This window comes from Macrobrachium rosenbergii, chromosome 21 (assembly GCF_040412425.1).
Source record: "Macrobrachium rosenbergii isolate ZJJX-2024 chromosome 21, ASM4041242v1, whole genome shotgun sequence".
Lineage (NCBI taxonomy): Eukaryota > Metazoa > Arthropoda > Malacostraca > Decapoda > Palaemonidae > Macrobrachium > Macrobrachium rosenbergii.
Window position 1 is genome coordinate 45,240,897 of NC_089761.1, and position 18,219 is coordinate 45,259,115.

The window sequence follows — 18,219 nt, forward strand, 5'->3', positions numbered from 1 at the left end:
TGACGGAAATATCCCGTTGCATACATTTACAATACATGTCAAATGTACTGTTGACCTTAACTGTATTTCTTATATGTTCCATCATGCACGAGATGGTATATCATTTCTCAAACTGTTCAAGATCCTCCTTAGAGATACAACGGATAAAATCATTTTACTTTACATTTTGAGTTATTTTATATACCATTTTCGGAAGAAAATCTTCATACATTACCCTTTCATTTATTTATCTATATATTTATATATTTATTTATTGTTTATTATTTCATTTATCTATTTGTGTATTCGTTGCTGAATAAAAAACAATTTGTCATTACTTACAGCTTTAGTTTTCTGTAAAAGAAAACTATTGAGATGACTATTTGTCTGTCCGCCCTCAGATCTTAGAAACTACTGAGGCTAGAAGGCTGCAAGTTGGTATACTGATCATCCACCCTCCAGTCATCAAACATACCAAATTGCAGCCCTCTAGCCTCAGTAGTTTTTTATTTTATTTAAGGTTCAAGTTAGCCATGACCGTGCGTATGGCACCGCTATAGTGCCAACTACACAGTCCACCACCGGGCCGTGGCTGGAAGTTTCATGGGCCATGAGCCGCGGCTGAGAGTTTCATACGGCATTATATGCTGCACAGAAAACTCGACTGCGCCGAAGAAATTTCGCCGCATTTTTTACTTTTTTTTTTATTCCAACGAATAAAAATTATAAAATTTAACTGGTTTTCTTATAAGAACATTTTTTACCGTATTTATCCCTCAAATATAACTGTTAATCGTAAAGAGAATTCCCCCACCAAAAGCGATTTCTTTTTACCCTCAGTTCAGTCAATCAAGACAAAACGAGTTTCATAACACTAAGTGACCTATACTTATTTTTTATCAGTCTTAGTTTCACTTATGAAGGTTTACAAGCGTTAAATGAAAGTAGATTTAGATGATATTGATCATAACTGTTACAGATTCGACATTTCGAAAGTTAAATGGCAATTTCAGGTCTGAAGGAAATGAGAAAATTAATTCTGAAGTCTTTAAATACCTGATGGCTTCTACATTTTCAAACCAAGAGGTGCATTTTACCGTTAATATATTAACAAACTATATATTACAAAAAGGCCTATCTCTGGTTTCTCTGTCCCTGAAAGAAAAGCCAGACTGTACGATACTTATATCATCCCGGAGCTGCAATTTTATTATACAATACAAAATGATAAGAAATCCGCTAGCTCCATTTGCGATATATGTTAAATGAAATTTATTAGCTTCTGTGGAAACAGAACGGATCTCACAGCACTTGTGTAAATCTTTGTCTGTAATTTTGCCATAAAAAAAAAACATATCTGGCTTCGGTTACTTGGAGACCAGGCCAGATTTGACTTTACTTCAGTAGCTATATTGTTAAGATTTTAGTTTTCTGTAAATGAAAACTACTATGCCGGCTTTGTCTGTCCGTCCGCACTTATTTCTGTCCGCACTTTTTCTGATCTAAGATCTTAAAAACTACCGAGGCTGGAGGGCTGCAAATTGGTATGTTGATCATCCACCCTCCAATCATCAAACATACCAAATTGCAGCCCTCTAGCCTCAGTAGTTTTTAATCTTATTTAAGGTTAAATTTAGCCATAATCCTGCGTCTGGCAACGATATAGTATAGGCCACCACCGGGCAGTGGTTAAAGTTTCATGGGCCTCGGCTTATAAAGCATTATACAGAGACCACCCAAAGATAGATCCATTTTCGGTGGCCTTGATTATACGCTGTAGCGGCTGTACAGAAAATTCGATTGCGCCGAAGAAACTTCGGCGTAATTTTTTTTTTTTACTTGTTTCTACATACGATCATATAACTCTCATAAATTAAGTTAAACTGGCAAATTTTAGCCTAGGCTGCTGTTCCTCCCTATACCTTAAGTCATTTTGCAGAGAGCTATGATTTCCATACAAATAATACGACTCCCATTCAATTAACTCAAGTCAGTCATTACCTCCTCCCCCACCCACAGTGGTATTTAGTAACCTCCGGCTATGGTGTTGGACGGGAGGTGTATAATCACCCGTCTGTCTGTTTGTTTCTTAGTTCGCCTGGCGCTGTCTTTGTTATCTTAGTTTGTTTCGGTCTGTTTTTTATCTTAGTTTGTCTGTCTGAATGTTTGTTATCTTAGTTTGTCTGTCTGAATGTTTGTTATCTTAGTTTGTCTGTCTGCCTGTTTGTTATCTTAGTTTGTCTGTCTGCCTGTTTGTTATCTTAGTTTGTCTGTCTGAATGTTTGTTATCTTAGTTTGTCTGTCTGAATGTTTGTTATCTTAGTTTGTCTGTTTGAATGTTTGTTATCTTAGTTTGTCTGCTTAGTTTGTCTGTCTGCCTGTTTGTTATCTTAGTCTGTCTGTCTGCCTGTTTGTTATCTTAGTTTGTCTGTTTGTTATCTTATCTTAGTTTCTTAGTCTGTCTGTCTGCCTGTTTGTTATCTTAGTTTGTCTTAATGTTTGTTATCTTAGTCTGTCTGTCTGCCTGTTTGTTATCTTAGTTTGTCTGTCTGAATGTTTGTTATCTTAGTTTGTCTGTCTGCCTGTTTGTTATCTTAGTTTGTCTGTCTGCCTGTTTGTTATCTTACTTTGTCTGTCTGCCTGTTTGTTATCTTAGTTTGTCTGTCTGCCTGTTTGTTATCTTACTTTGTCTGTCTGCCTGTTTGTTATCTCAGTTTGTCTGCCTGTTTGTTATCCTAGTTTGTCTGATTGTTATCTTAGTTTGTCTGTCTGTCTGTTTGTTATCTTAGTTTGTCTGTTTGTTATCTTAGTTTGTCTGTCTGCCTGTTTTTATCTTATCTTCTGCCTTTGTTATCTTAGTCTGTCTGTCTGCCTGTTTGTTATCTTATGTTTGTTATCTTTATCTTAGTCTGTCTGTCTGCCTGTTTGTTATCTTAGTTTGTCTGTCTGAATGTTTGTTATCTTAGTTTGTCTGTCTGCCTGTTTGTCTTATTTTCTGTCTGTCTGTTGTTATCTTAGTCTGTCTGCCTGTTTGTTATCTTAGTTTGTCTGTCTGAATGTTTGTTATCTTACTTTGTCTGTCTGCCTGTTTGTTATCTTAGTTTCTGTCTGTCTGAATCTTACTTTGTTATCTTAGTTTGTCTGTCTGCCTGTTTGTTATCTTACTTTGTCTGTCTGCCTGTTTGTTATCTTACTTTGTCTGTCTGCCTGTTTGTTATCTTACTTTGTCTGTCTGCCTGTTTGTTATCTTACTTTGTCTGTCTGCCTGTTTGTTATCTTACTTTGTCTGTCTGCCTGTTTGTTATCTTAGTTTGTCTGTTTGTTATCTTAGTTTTGTCTGTCTGCCTTTTTGTTATCTTACTTTGTTATCTTAGTTTCTGTCTGCCTGTTTGTTATCTTACTTTGTTATCTCAGTTTGTCTGCCTGTTTGTTATCCTAGTTTGTCTGATTGTTATCTTAGTTTGTCTGTCTGTTTGTTATCTTAGTTTGTCTGTTTGTTATCTTAGTTTGTCTGATTGTTATCTTAGTTTGTCTGTCTGTCTGTTTGTTATCTTATTTTATCTGCCTACCTGTTTGTTATCTTAGTGTGTCTGTCTGTTTGTTTGTTGTCTTAGTTTGCCTGTCTGTTTGTTATCTTAGTTTGTCTTTTGTCTGTCCTCACAATATTTGAAACAAGGAAATACTGTGTTTCTCCGGATCGAATGTCAATGGGTGGAGGCTCCCTAGGAACCAGAGGACGACTGTTGTAATTTTAAGAGAAACTTTGGCGAGTCAAGGACAGGTCTCAACGTCAAAGGAGACGCCTGACAGGCGAGACTGACAAGGACTCTATCTGCTTCAATGTAATGACACCGGAACGCTACGCTTCAGATCTGTCTATCTATCCATTTATCTGTATATAATATATAAATATATGTGTATATATATATATACATATACAGTATATGTATATAAATTTATATGTATATATACATATATATATATATATATATATATATATATATATATATATATATATATATATATATATATAACTTATATTATACAATGGAACTTTTTTTGTGACAAGCGCAGAAATCGAGAAATTAAGAAGGGAAGACATTGTGGTTATTACAAATGCATACGTGCCTGGTAAAAAATTGACCATGTACTGTGTGTATATATACAGTATATATATATATATATATATATATATATATATATATATATATATATATATATATATACACATATAGATATATGTGTCTTTTACTATAATACAACAGTATAATATGAAGATAAAAAGGCCCATAAAACACTATTTGAACGTTATAACTATATATTTCGAGCACTTCCTTCTGTGCCCCTGTATATATACTCTTGTAACATATAATATGTCCATATTTTACCAGTGAACGGGACACAGAAGGAAGTGCTTGAAATATATGGTTGCAACGTTCACGTTCAAATAGTGTTTTATGTTCCTTTTATCTTTATATATATATATATATATATATATATATATATATATATATATATATATATATATATATAAATTATATATACGTATGCGTATGTATGTATGTATATATATATATATATATATATATATATATATATATATATATATATATATATATATATATATATATATATATATATACATACGTATATGTGTGCGCGTATCTTATGCGTAGGCAAATGCTATGAACGAGAGGAAGGGTATGATTATTAACTAACATCAAAAAGCCAATCACGTTTCCCCCGACAGAACTGGTTACTTTAAAACGAAAAAAACTTAACTAACAGGAATTCAAATGGTCAAGTTTGTATTCGATAACCTTTATAAATAAAGGTCTCTAGCTATCATAGCTTCAGAATCTAAAAGGGAAATACTAACACTGACCTTTGAATTGAACCGTAATCTCGATAAATAGGCAATGGTCTAAAATATATGGGGACAATAGTCCCAACCCTCAAAGTATTTATTTATGAAGTTTCACCAAAAATCTATGAAAAAAAGAGGCAGAGGTTAATAATAATAATAATAATAATAATAATAATAATAATAATAATAATAATAATAATAATAATAATAATAATAATAATAATACACACTTATTTACGATGTTTCACAAGAATTCAAATAAAAAAGAAGCAGAGGTTAATAATAATAATAATAATAATAATAATAATAATAATAATAATAATAATAATAATACACAATATTAGAATCTAATGGTAGTGAAAGTGATGATAACGATACCAGGCCTTTCATAGCTTTCATTAGTGCAGGGATAAATTCCACTTTCATTCATACTTTCATTATCGGAGCAATAAATTTCTCTTCCAAACATAACATGTCGGCGATGGCTAATAGTGTTATTAATGATGACGATTCCAGATAACTAATGCCTCTATTTCAGAGATGAATGTGACATATATGCAAATTAAAACATTTAATTATTACATAGACTTAAAAGCAATTAAAAAACTCTCATTAAGTCAAACAATAGCAGTAAATCATACTTTGTTTCTGTTAATTTATTCTAAAACTATTGTGCCGGCTTTGTCTGCCCGTCCGCACTTTTTTCTGTCCGCGCTTTTTCTGTTAGCCCTCAGATCTTAAAAACTACTGAGACTAGAGGGCTGCAGATTGGTATGTCGATCTTCCATCCTCCATTCATCAAACATACCAAATTGCAGCCCTCTAGCCTCAGTAGTTTTTATGTTATTTAAGGTTAAAGTTAGCCATAATCGTGCTTCTGGCAACGATGTGCTATAGGCCACCACCGGGCTGTGGTTAAAGTTTCATGGGCCGCGGCCATACAGCATTACACCCAGACCACCGAAAGACAGATCTATTTTCGGTGGCCTTGATTGTACGCTGAAGCGGCTGTACAGAAAACTCAATTGCGCCGAAGAAACTTGTTTGATGATTAATTCAGTCTGTTTAAACGCTGGATATTCAACATTAATCTCAACTTTAACTGGTTCTTTCAAATCCGCGCATCTTAACCCTCTATTTAAAAAAAATGTCTCTTTAAAGCTCACTCTACCTAAATATTAGTAATTTAAAAGTCATGCTACCGGGAAACCCAATCCGCAAAATTCACTCCACCTAAACATTAAACCTTTAGGTTTCAGGCTTCTCACTCTAACTAGAAATTAAATCCTTAGATTTCATGCTTCTCACTCTACCTAGAAATTAAATCTCTGGAATTCACTCTTCTTAAAACCGGTCTTTGAAAATTCACCCTGCCTAAAAGCCTTGGATCCTCTCAAAAGCAAAAATATCATAAAATTCACCCTTCCTAATGACTGGGCCTCTGAATTCACCCTGCCAAAAATGTCATAAAATTTAGCCTTCCAAATGACTGAATTTCACCCTGTCATAAAATAATTCCCAATGACTTGGCTTCTGAATTCACCCTGCCAAAAATGTCATAAAATTCACCCTTCCTAATGACTAGGCCTCTGAATTCACCCTACCAAAAATGTCATAAAATTCACCCTTTTAAATGATTAGCCCTCTGAATTCACACTGCCAAAAATGTCATAAAATTCACCCTTCCTAATGACTGGGCCTCTGAATTCACCCTGCCAAAATGTCATAAAATTCACCCTTCCTAATGATTTGGTCTCTGAGTTCACCCTGCCACAGACGTCATAAAATTCACCCTTCTCAAAACCCAGACCTTCAAAGGTCACCCTCAGAAGCTAAAATGTCTAAAAGAAAATGATGGAACAAATTCCCACCAAAAATGGCACCTAGAGGCACCTCCTCCTCCTCCTAACTCGTGGGTATGTCACTCTTCTAGGAACCAGACCTTGCAAATCAGGCCCTTTCAGAAGCTAAAATGGCTAAATCCGAAAATGATGGAACAAAGAGACAGAAATGGCACCAGACAGACAGACACAACTCAGACATAGACACTCATGATAGACACACATTGCATTGCATGCAGGCTTCCTTTCTGGCCAGACAGATAGATAGTTCCATCTTGGTTTTGAATGAGTGAGAAAAGACGGGCAGATTTCAATTTTTTACAAAGTGAAAAAGGGAGAAACAGACAGAGAAAAGATAGACACAGACATAGACATAGACAGACACACATACACGCACGCAAGCAAACAGACAGATAGATAGTTCCAACTTGGTTTTGAATGAGTGCTAAAAAAATGCAAGATTTCAATTTTTTTATGAAAGTGAAAAATTCAGAGAAAGAAGCAGACAGAGTGAAAAAGATAGACACAGACACAGACATAGGCACAGACACGCACGCACGCAAGCAAACAGACAGACAGATAGACAGTTCCAACTTGGTTTTGAATGAGTACTAAAAAAAATGCAAGATTTCAATTTTTTCTGAAAGTGAAAAGTAGAGAGAAAGGAGAAAGAATGAAAAAGATAGACACACACACACACACACACACAGATAGACGGTTCCAACTTAGTTTTGAATGGTTGCTAAAAAATTCATAATTTCAACTTTTTTTATCAAAGTGAAAAATAGGGAGAAAAGAGACTGACATTAATAGAAAGAGATAAATAGACAGGAAGATAGGCAAGTAGACAGGTAGCTAAGAGATTGGAGAAAGGAAACGGCATCAAAATTCACTTATGAATTATGGACAGATCATAACGAAACCCAACATTCATAAAGCAGAAATAATAAAGCACAAAACATGAAAAGCAAAAGAGCAGATAGATGAATACCTAACCACAAAGAGAGAGAGAGAGAGAGAGAGAGAGAGAAACAGGGCATATTTGTCATCTCCCATGAGGGGGAGACAGAACAGGAAGCGATGGTCCGTTATTGCTTGAAGAGGCGATAATGCTTTTGCCTCATTGTCTGCCTATCTGTCTATCTTTCTATCTATCTATCTATCTATCTGTCTGTCTATCTATCAATGCACCGTCTATCTATCTATCTGCCTATCAATCTACCAATCCATTTATCTATCACTCTATCTATCTGCCTCTCAATTTATCAATCCATTTATCTATCTTTCTACCTATCAATCTATCTGTTTATATATAGATCTATCAGTCTATCTGTCTATATGCCTATCAATCCATTTATCTATCTTTCTATCTATCTATCTACTATCTATCTATTTATCAATGTACCGTCTATCTATCTGCCTATCAATCTACCAATCCATTTGTCTGTCTCTCTGTCTATCTGCCTCTCAATCCATCAATCCACTTATCTATCTTTCTACCTATCAATCTATCTGTCTATATATCGATCTATCAGTCTATCTGTCTATATCCCTATCAATCCATTTATCTGTCTTTCTATCTATCTATCTAATCTGTCTATCTGCTCATCTATCTATCTGTCTATCTACCTATCAATCTATCTAGTCGCCTATCTATCTACCTATCTGTCAATTTATCTGTCTAAATGTTTCAATTCCATCCATCTATCTATCGATCCATCCGTCCATCTGAATCAGTTTTGGTATGGTCATCAAATTATTATTGTAATAATAAATATAAATCTTGTTTTTGAAATGAATGGAAATAAACTATGCATTGTCCTGAGAGAAAATATTCTCGAGTTTATTTTTAAAGAATTTATATGGATTCCTTCCTACAAATTAAATTTGATATTAATATAATATGCAAGTCAATTACTCTAAGACCATATATCATGCCAGACTAACAACAAAGTGCACCTGGTTTTCTGAAATGAATAAACATCGATCAAATAAGAGCTCTTAATACTGCACTGAGAATTAATAATCAATAATTATGGCTAACTTTAACCTTAAATGAAATAAAAACTACTGAGGCTAGAGGGCTGCAATTTGGTATGTTTGATGACTGGAGGGTGGATGATCAACATACCAATTTGCAGCCCTCCAGCCTCGGTAGTTTTTAAGATCTGAGGGAGGACAGAAAAAGTGCGGATGGACAGACAAAGCCGGCACAATAGTTTTCTTTTACAGAAAATTAACAAAAGATGGTTTTTAGTTCCAACGTAAAACGACGTAAAAATTTTCTACCCAACCAAGATAGGGAAAAATAATGTTGAAAAAATAAACACTTTAAAGAATTGTGAATACAAGTTAACAAACATTCTGAATTTATATTTAAGCACATTTTACACTGAATATTTAAGCACATTTTACGCTGAATATTGAAACACATTTTACGCTGAATATACCAAGATGAAAATAAAACTTTATTTTTTACCTAAAAATATGCTAGACAACTTTATCAATAACTGTACAGTCACGGCCTCTGGTTTGTTGATATTAATCTGAGTAAAAAAAAAACTGCCATAAGGCTGTCAAATGGATTAAAAAAAAAGTAAGACCTCCCATAATGCTGTCAAATAGAATCTAAAAGGTCATGTCGTGAAATTCACATGCATACGAGACAGGAGGCCTGGCTAGTAGATCCTCACATTTCTCCATTTTGCAAATAAGTGTATCATTATGGCTGCATTACGCTCCCTGAGAACAGTAGGCTACCCGGTGTGATATTTTCCTAAAAATGTAGACTTTGATCCTTCTGTTTTCCTACAAGACTTATAATATTATGGATATTTTTTATGATACATTTTCGGTACTATGAATAGATAGCTATTTTTGTTCGGAATACTGAAGAGCAAGTTAACAAGAGAAGTGTTCATTTATATTATTGTTCCATATACACCCCTTTCTCTCTCTCTCTCTCTCTCTCTCTCTCTCTCTCTCTCTCTCTCTCTATATATATATATATATATATATATATATATATATATATATATATATATATATATAATCACTTCTCACGTATTTTTCCTGCCTGCTAAATTTAGGTTCATTTAGACATTTGATTACAGAAATTGAAAATATGTTATTCTAATGGTCTTATATAACAATTATATCAGTACTGCTGGAACCCTCACCTATGATGTTCTTATCTTAACTTCCTAGAAATTTATTGTAAGACGATTTCCTAAAGAACAAAAAACTACAATCAACATGGAAAAATTCTACCACAAAGAAAGATAAGAGAAAACTTCGCTAGAGGTAAGTTACCCTACACGGAAAATAATAAAACAACGTCTTCTAAGCATGGCAACATAGCAACAACAACTACATAAGTGTTCGTGGAATCTTTAAGTATGTTAATGGAACAACATTCTTTTTATAATCTAAAGGTCACAGACAACAACATGAATAATAGAAATCTTATCTTAAAGTAAGCTAATGAAAGGTCAACGTCTCTGAGACATAAAACAACAAGAACAACATGTTGCTGAGGTATTCATCAACGACAAAACAAAAAAAAAACAACTACCACAATGCTAATAGAAGGCCAGCCTCCTAGAAACAATAATGGAACAACAGTTCCTTCAAGAACAAAAAATAAATAAATAAATAGAGTAAAAAATGCGTCAAAGTTTCTTCGGCGCAATCGATCTTTCTGTACAGCCGCTACAGCGTATAATCAAGGCCACCGAAAATAGGTCTATCTTTCAGTGGTCTCGGTATAATGCCGTATGAGCCGCGGCTCATGAAACTTTAACCACGGCCCAGTGGTGGCATGTCCTATATCGTTGCCAGACGCACCATTATGGATAGATAAAATAAAAACTACTGAGGCTGGAGGGCTGCAATCTGGTATGTTTGATGACTGAAGGGTGGATGATCAACATCCCAATTTGCAGCCCTCCAGCCTCAGTAGTTTTTAAGATCTGAGGGCGGACAGAAAAAACCGCGGACGGACGGACAAAGCCGGCACAGTAGTTTTCTTGTACAGGAAACTTAAAACAACACCGACAACTATGCTAATCGAAGGCCAGCCTCCCAGAAACAATAATGGAACAACATATTCTTCAACACTATAAAAAAAAAAAAGACCCGGCAAAACTCCATGACATTAAATCCTTGACATTCTTAAAAGTGGAAGCGTTATTCTCTCGCGCAATATTCGTCATGCCGAACAGTAGAGCTGCATAACAGGAATAAGAAAGCAACAATTACTCTATTACATCCGGGTCAGTCACGGAATTGCGCTGTTGCCGTTTCTTGCACAGCCTTGCGGTTTTGTTGAAAGGAATAATTCCCAAATTTAATTCAAATATTAAATACTACATATGTAGATTGATAGATACATGTGTACTGTATGTGTGTATATATATATATATATATATATATATATATATATATATATATATATATATATATATATATATATATATATATATATATATATATATATATATATATATATATATATTATATATATATATATATATATATATATATATATATATATATATATATATATATATATATATATATATATGTATATATATATATATATATATATATATATATATATATATATACTGTATACAGTATATGTATATCAATATACACACATATAGATTGGCAAGATACATGAAGTTACATACCTTAGTTTTAAAACCACTGAGCTGATTAACAGTTTAGGGCTGGCCCGATTAGACTTATTATTTTACGTGGCTAAGAACCAATTGGTTATTAGCAACGTGACCTACAGCTTATTGTGGAATCCGAACCACATTATAGCGAGAAATAATTTCTATCACCAGAAATAAATTCTCTAACTATCATTGAACTCCGGCCCATCGAGTGACAGTCTGAAGCTCAACCGACTCGGCCAACAAAGGGCTGAAAGACATATGTGTACTGTATATATATATATATATAAAGAGAGAGAGAGAGAGAGAGAGAGAGAGAGAGAGAGAGAGAGAGAGAGAGATTCTAAAAATAACAAAATTTATCCAATTTCTAGATTTTCCCAAATAAAATATTATTTTTAGTGAATTGATATATTCTGATAATTTGATGTATTATTGTTGTAACTTTTAACGAGCCAAAGTTATCCTTGGGCAAACCAAAAAAAGGTCTAAATACCCGAGAGCTATATCTTGACGCGAGAGAAGAAAATCAGAGTAAAATACAGAAAATAAAAGATGACCGTTAAACAAACAAAAAGATACACTTGAACAACCAACAGCCGAATAAATACAGCAATGTCATTCTGGACCCTTTTCTCCATTTTACATTTTTAATTTCCATGCGGAAAAATGCCGGTCAAGGTTTATTGCTCCTTTCTCTCTCTCTCTCTCTCTCTCTCTCTCTCTCTCTCTCTCTCTCTCTCTCTCTCTCTAAAATAACATTTCTATTCAGTTCGTATATTTTAGTTTTTGTCTGCATATTGAACTGACAGATTAAGACTACTACATCCATCGTCACAAATAAAGAAAATAATCATTAAAGAAAATTAAATATTATTTATTTTACTTATTCTTTACCTGTGGTTTTGCTCGTGGCTCGACTTGTTACCGAAGCTTACGACACTATTGTTTATTTAACACATTTTTAATACCACTTCCGTATGATTAAGTTACTGAGTTTCGCATTTTGGCGCTATGTTTATAACATCACTTATCGCCAACACATTTTGGCAAAGTCTGTAACGCTATTCATAAAACATTCCGCCGCTGCTCGTAACTCTGCGTGTTACATAATACATTAGAGTATTGCTTGTGACTCTTTGCTGTTACGTAACAAACCGGTACTGCTTCTGACACTAAGTGTGACGTATGATAATGTGATAGCTCTGTTAGACACTATTCGTTACTAATACTTTTTTTCTGGGAGAAGGGTTTGTGGGGGTTGGCTAGAGGGGGCGTTACGTGAAATTCTGTTATATAACTTGGTCCTGCTTTTAACAACACATAATATAACCGTCTGACATCACTGTGTGAAGCAACGAGCACCCGTATGCGCTCTGAAATCCTTAACTAATCCATATTTTTTACAGATCCACTTGTCATTATTACCAATGTTTTAGTTAAATTTTCATTTTTGCGAATCGGTTTCATCACACTTGTTGGAAATCAGCGATTATGAGCCAGCATGTGTAACAATTTGAATTAAGGGCCTTATTTTTATGAAAAATATGTAAAAAAAATAGCTGCTACTATAGTACGATATTATTTTATCATCCATTTTCTACATTTGACCCCTCAGGGGCTAGTACTAAACATGGCGAAACAGTGAAGGTGAGTCACTGTTTCTCCGTGTTTAGTACTAGCCCTTTGGTGATCAAATAGTTTTGTATATAGTTTGAGAAAGTAATTGGTGTAGGCCTTAATTGGGTTGTTTGGTAGGTAGCATCCTAATTTTTGGTAGGTCGCGAATAGCTCGGTAGATATCGTACTATAGTAGCACCAAAAATTCTTATTTTCTTTTACTATTGCTCAATTTCACGTTTGAACAAGAGTTTTCTTCTCTCAATGAATCCACCGATTCATAATTAATAAGCGTCTAGGAAAACTTAGCGTAAATAATTCCAACGTATGAATTTTTGCCGCAGAAAATTTTGCCACGATTCAAATTCGTAGCTAAGAATTTTCGCCGCGGACCATGTATGCCGCAGGGAAATTTCGTCTCAAAAACCATCTGGACCTTAAGTGTTCACTAAGCGCATAAAATAAACCTATAACTACAACAAGAATCAAATGGAAATTTGCTAGCATTTGGAAATGTTAATAAGAAAGAGTGTATGTTACATTTACAATGTATGTAAATTATATGCAATGGTGCGTCAACACAGACGTCTCTGCTCTGAATTGTACTGAAGGACTTACCTCTGAAGTTTATTATATAATATATATCCCAGTACTTTTCCTTGATCTCTGACTGCCTTCCAGTCTCCGCATCACACTATTTTATCGCTCAACTTTCTTTCTTCACCAAAGCAGCAACAAGTTTCCAGATTGATGGGTGCATATTAGTGACAGCTCTTTGAACTGCGCCGTAGAAACCTCGCATGATGTTATTTGTTCGGGGGAATATTACGATTCCTGTCGAGAACATTACACGGTTCTGAGAAATGGAACTGGCACTCATTTGGATTGTATAACCACTTCCATTTGGTATATGAGGTAGCTTGGCTAGTCTTTCGCTTCCACCCTCTAATATATATTGCGAAATATACATGCCAAAGACAGCATCAAACTTAAGACGTTTCTGTCATTATATGTTTGCATACCTGCAATTAACGATCTCCCAGAACCTTAAGAACTAGCGGCCGATTCCTTGAATTTCGATTATGCCTGACAAACTTTTTCCATCACTTTTACTTTGCAGTCTTCATTCTCACATTTCCAGTAAGTCTCACCATAGTAATTTACATCCATGCAATGCAGAAGTCATTTCATCCACTTCTTCGTCACCATTAAGTCTTTTCACTGCATATATAAGGGATTATCTGTGTTAATCAGAAGAGATCTACAGCCAGACTGAAACAACGTTTTAGGAATGAAGGAAGAAAACTACCCTATTAAGCAGTTCAAAAACTGCTTTAAAGACTGACGCTACAAACGGACAAGTTGTCTCATAGTTGGCTCGTTAGTACTATCATGTAGTCTATGTCACTCTCTGTAGGCCTGAATTTTACTTCGGTGGCTTTTCCTGAGGCGTAACTTCTTTGATACTAAAATATACAATTTATCATGTGGCAAAATTCCCACGGGAAAAATTCCCACGGCAATATTGTTTACTCGAATTTTCAAACTGAAAAACACAGGATAAAAACCGATACATATAAAGATTAACAAATACCTATACTGACTGTACCTGCTACGTGTATTTCAACCAAGCTCTGCACAGCAACAAAAATTATCGAAGCAGAAATTTATCATGTAAAATAGCCTAGTCTATTAAAACTGGAAATTTAAATTTAAAATAGACGAACTTCAATAAATTGAAAACCCACTGAGACCAAGAACAACTTCCTTTTTTTTCAGTATGCAGGACTTGCAGAATAAAGAGCGAGGAACAAAGCATGGCATCGAAAAACATCAAGAACGAGAGACGAATCAAAATCAATCAGAACGAACCATTTTCGGCCAGATCGTAAGTATCCGTTGGTGCGGAGACACTGATAACTTGAAGTTGCCATTAACCGCTAGATTCTGTCCTTGCACTTTGATTCACAATTAAACTGGATTATGTATAGTCTGTATTCAACATTGGACGACTTGACAAAATTTATGAAATTATAAATCAAGCTTTTCGTCATATCAAAAGGCTACGAGAGAGAGAGAGAGAATTTATAAAATCAGGTGATGCAAGAAGATTGATGAACATTACAGTTCCGTGATATACAATTCGTTATGCACAATTCGCTGAGAAGATTAGCAGGCTTTCGTGAATATATAGCGTTTGTGAATTGTCGAAACTAACGTCATATATTTATTTAAGAGCAAACTGTCTGACAGTGACAGTATTGCAACTGTTACGTTAATAATGCACAGGTCACTCTGCTGGTCTGGTTTTGATATTTTATATTGAATCTCTTTACGACGTAAAATCTGTTCTAATCTGAATCTTTATGCAGTTACAATATAGCCATTAAATCAAGATAAAACTTAGCACATTTTATTTTCTCCTAGAGGCTGCTCGGGGAACAAGACCTTGTGCTGGCATAAAGCCAACTTGCTTTAACAACAACAGCAACAGCTAAGTATACTTGATATTAATTAACATTCTGATATCTTGATAGAAAGTTTTCCCACAAGCTTTCAAATCAAACTAAAAATATTAATAAGGCTTCAATAAAATTCAGCTCTCAGTTTTAAAAAAAAATGCAAGTATCTTTGTGTAAAATATGAGATTATCAAAATTGGTTGAGAAATATTGTTATTGTTTTATGAGCAAATGTTGATCAGATCGCTACATTACTTAAAGAAGTTCTGAAACAACACAGCGATGGAGTGACGTATTGCTTTGATGGGAAAACCAAGGGTGCAAGGTAAAAGTTAAAAGTTAAGTTTAACCAGACCACTGAGCTGATTAACAGCTCTCTTATAGGGCTGGCCCGAAGGATTAGATTTATTTTACGTGGCTAAGAACCAACTGGTTACCTAGCAACGGGACCTACAGCTTATCGTGGAATCCGAACCACGTTATGACGAGAAATGAATTTCTACCACCAGCAATAAATTCCTCTAATTCTTCACTGGCCGGTCGGAGAGTCGAACGCTGGGCCAACAGCGTGCTAGCCGAGCGCTCTACCTACCCCTCCAATGAAGAACTAGTGAAGAACAGGGGGAGGGGGAGAGAGAGAGAGAAGGGGGAGGGGAGGGGAGGGAAATGAAATGGGGAGGGGAAGGAGAAAAAATGGGGAAGTAGAAGGAGAGGGAAGGGGGATGGGAGGGAGAGGGAGGGATAGAGGAGGGGAGGAAGAGGAAATGGGGAGAGGAGGGAGAAGGAATAAGGGAAGGGGAGCGAAAGGCAACGGGGGGAAGGGGAGGTAGGGGATGGGGAGGAGACGAAATGGGGAGGGGAGAGAGAAGAGGAAGGATTCGCCGTAGCAAATTTTACAAACAGATAAAGGAAAATGTTTCCACACTCCACTTCATCAGAGAATCCAGCAAAACTATAAAAATAAAACAAGATATATTTTTAGAACGATCTGATAGACATGACCGTTTTACATTAAAAGCGCCAAATAAAAAAAATACTTTAGTCTATCTAAACAAGTGACAATCAAAACAAAAAACTGAGCCGAGTTACCCGCGTATCTAATCATTATTCTATCACTTTCCAATAACAATTTTCTTTTAAACGAAAAGCAACACTTTTGATGCAACAGAATTTGAAAACTGCGTAAACGTCAATAAACATCGACATTTGAAGAGAAATGAAGGAAAGTAAAAATGCAAAAAGTGAAAGTCGAGAAATTTTTAGGCACCATTGTTCTCTTCCAATAATGTGATTCCTTTCCCTGCCTCTGCATTTTGTTCGAGATTTTCTTTTTATTGCCAGTATCTTCATAGAGAGAGAGAGAGAGAGAGAGAGAGAGAGAGAGAGAGAGAGAGAGAGAGAGAGAGAGAGAGAGAGATGCGTGTATGTGCAACATCCTCTTCGGAGTTTCACGTAATAATTAGAATTAATTTTCCCTTATCGAAAATTCATAGTTGTTGAACCTTCTTTGACAGACAGAATGATAACTGTTTTACTAAAACTTCCCGCCTTCCGTTAATCATTATCGTTTCGACGGTTATTAATGTCATAATTCAGTATTTTATCAAATGAAAAAACAAAATTACAATTTTTTTTTCTCAGACTTATAAACTACCCTTTCTTCTGGGTTAGGTCCCACTCTTTTATCCTTTTAAAAATCTATTACTTCAAGATAGAATACTTTGGTTGTTTGACAAGTGGGTCACCCCAATCAAAGGGTGACTGATGCATAAGAGCCTAAATGAGAACATACACATAATTAACTTTACAAAATTTGGCGTCGGTTGTAATTGTCCAAAGGTCTACTTCAGTCCTCCTGTTCCCGTTGGAACCTTACTGCATCCTGCCTTTAGGCATTGGGACTAAGCCCGGCGTAAATCCGGCTTAATCCGCCATCGACAAAGGGCGCTAAGTGATGTGTGAAATAATTGTAGTAATTCCCCGTCATTTTCAGACCAACGCTTTTGACTGTCTGAATTGTGCACTAAAGGTTAGCATCACTGAGTCTAATAATTTATTAAGAATGATATTGCAATTCTTGCGCTACTACTATGAGAAGTTATGACAACTAAAAATAAAAAGAAAACAAGTACATAATTTTAAGCTAAAAAAGTTCGTGTCGAAAAAGTTTTGGTAAAACGAAATCCACTGGTCTTTGAGAAAACGGGGGACAAATCATATCACACAGGAAGTATACGGTTCACTGAACAGGTTAAAAGTCAGCTGAATAATTTGCGTCGTTTCCATTATAAATAGAACACACACACACACACACACACACACACACACAGAGAGAGAGATGTGGAAACGAGATACTGTACCAAATTACTGTGATGAAATAATCAAAAACAACTTTTTTAACAAGAGATAAAAACGGGATGCTCTGAAAAAATGGTGATAATAATGAAAAAATATCACTGGACACAAAAAGAATGATTGCCTGCTAACTTACCATCCTGGGTACAAAGATAAAGGATAACAATGAATACTTCAAGATGATAAATAGGTCCAGGCTCGAGCCCTCGCTTTGCCTGCTGTTCTGAAAACTTGAGCGATTGTAAGAGAGATTGTTTCGTCATCTCCAATAAGCATCCTCCGGTTGCAACTTTCAAAAACTCTCCAAAATCCCCCGATATCCCAATTTAAACATGTCAAAAGAGATGCGCACGATCAATCAACACCAGTGATGCATCCAATCAAGTGATATTTTAAATATTTTAGACTCATGTT

At 35.1% G+C, this 18,219-nt stretch overlaps 1 protein-coding gene across 4 annotated transcripts in view; it reads right to left on the reverse strand.

Moving 5' to 3' along the window:
• The window catches only part of LOC136850112 (uncharacterized), a 174,335-nt gene extending 156,668 nt beyond the window's left edge, over positions 1-17,667 (reverse strand). For 2 of the 4 annotated variants that reach the window (XR_010856529.1, XM_067123664.1), the window contains exon 1: positions 17,243-17,667. The gene's annotated coding sequence lies outside the window, so the exon portion shown is untranslated. Of the gene's footprint in view, positions 1-13,607; positions 14,249-17,242 lie in introns of those variants that run through there. The other 2 variants (XR_010856531.1, XR_010856530.1) reach the window with 2 other exon arrangements.
• Positions 17,668-18,219: the final 552 nt, after the last annotated feature.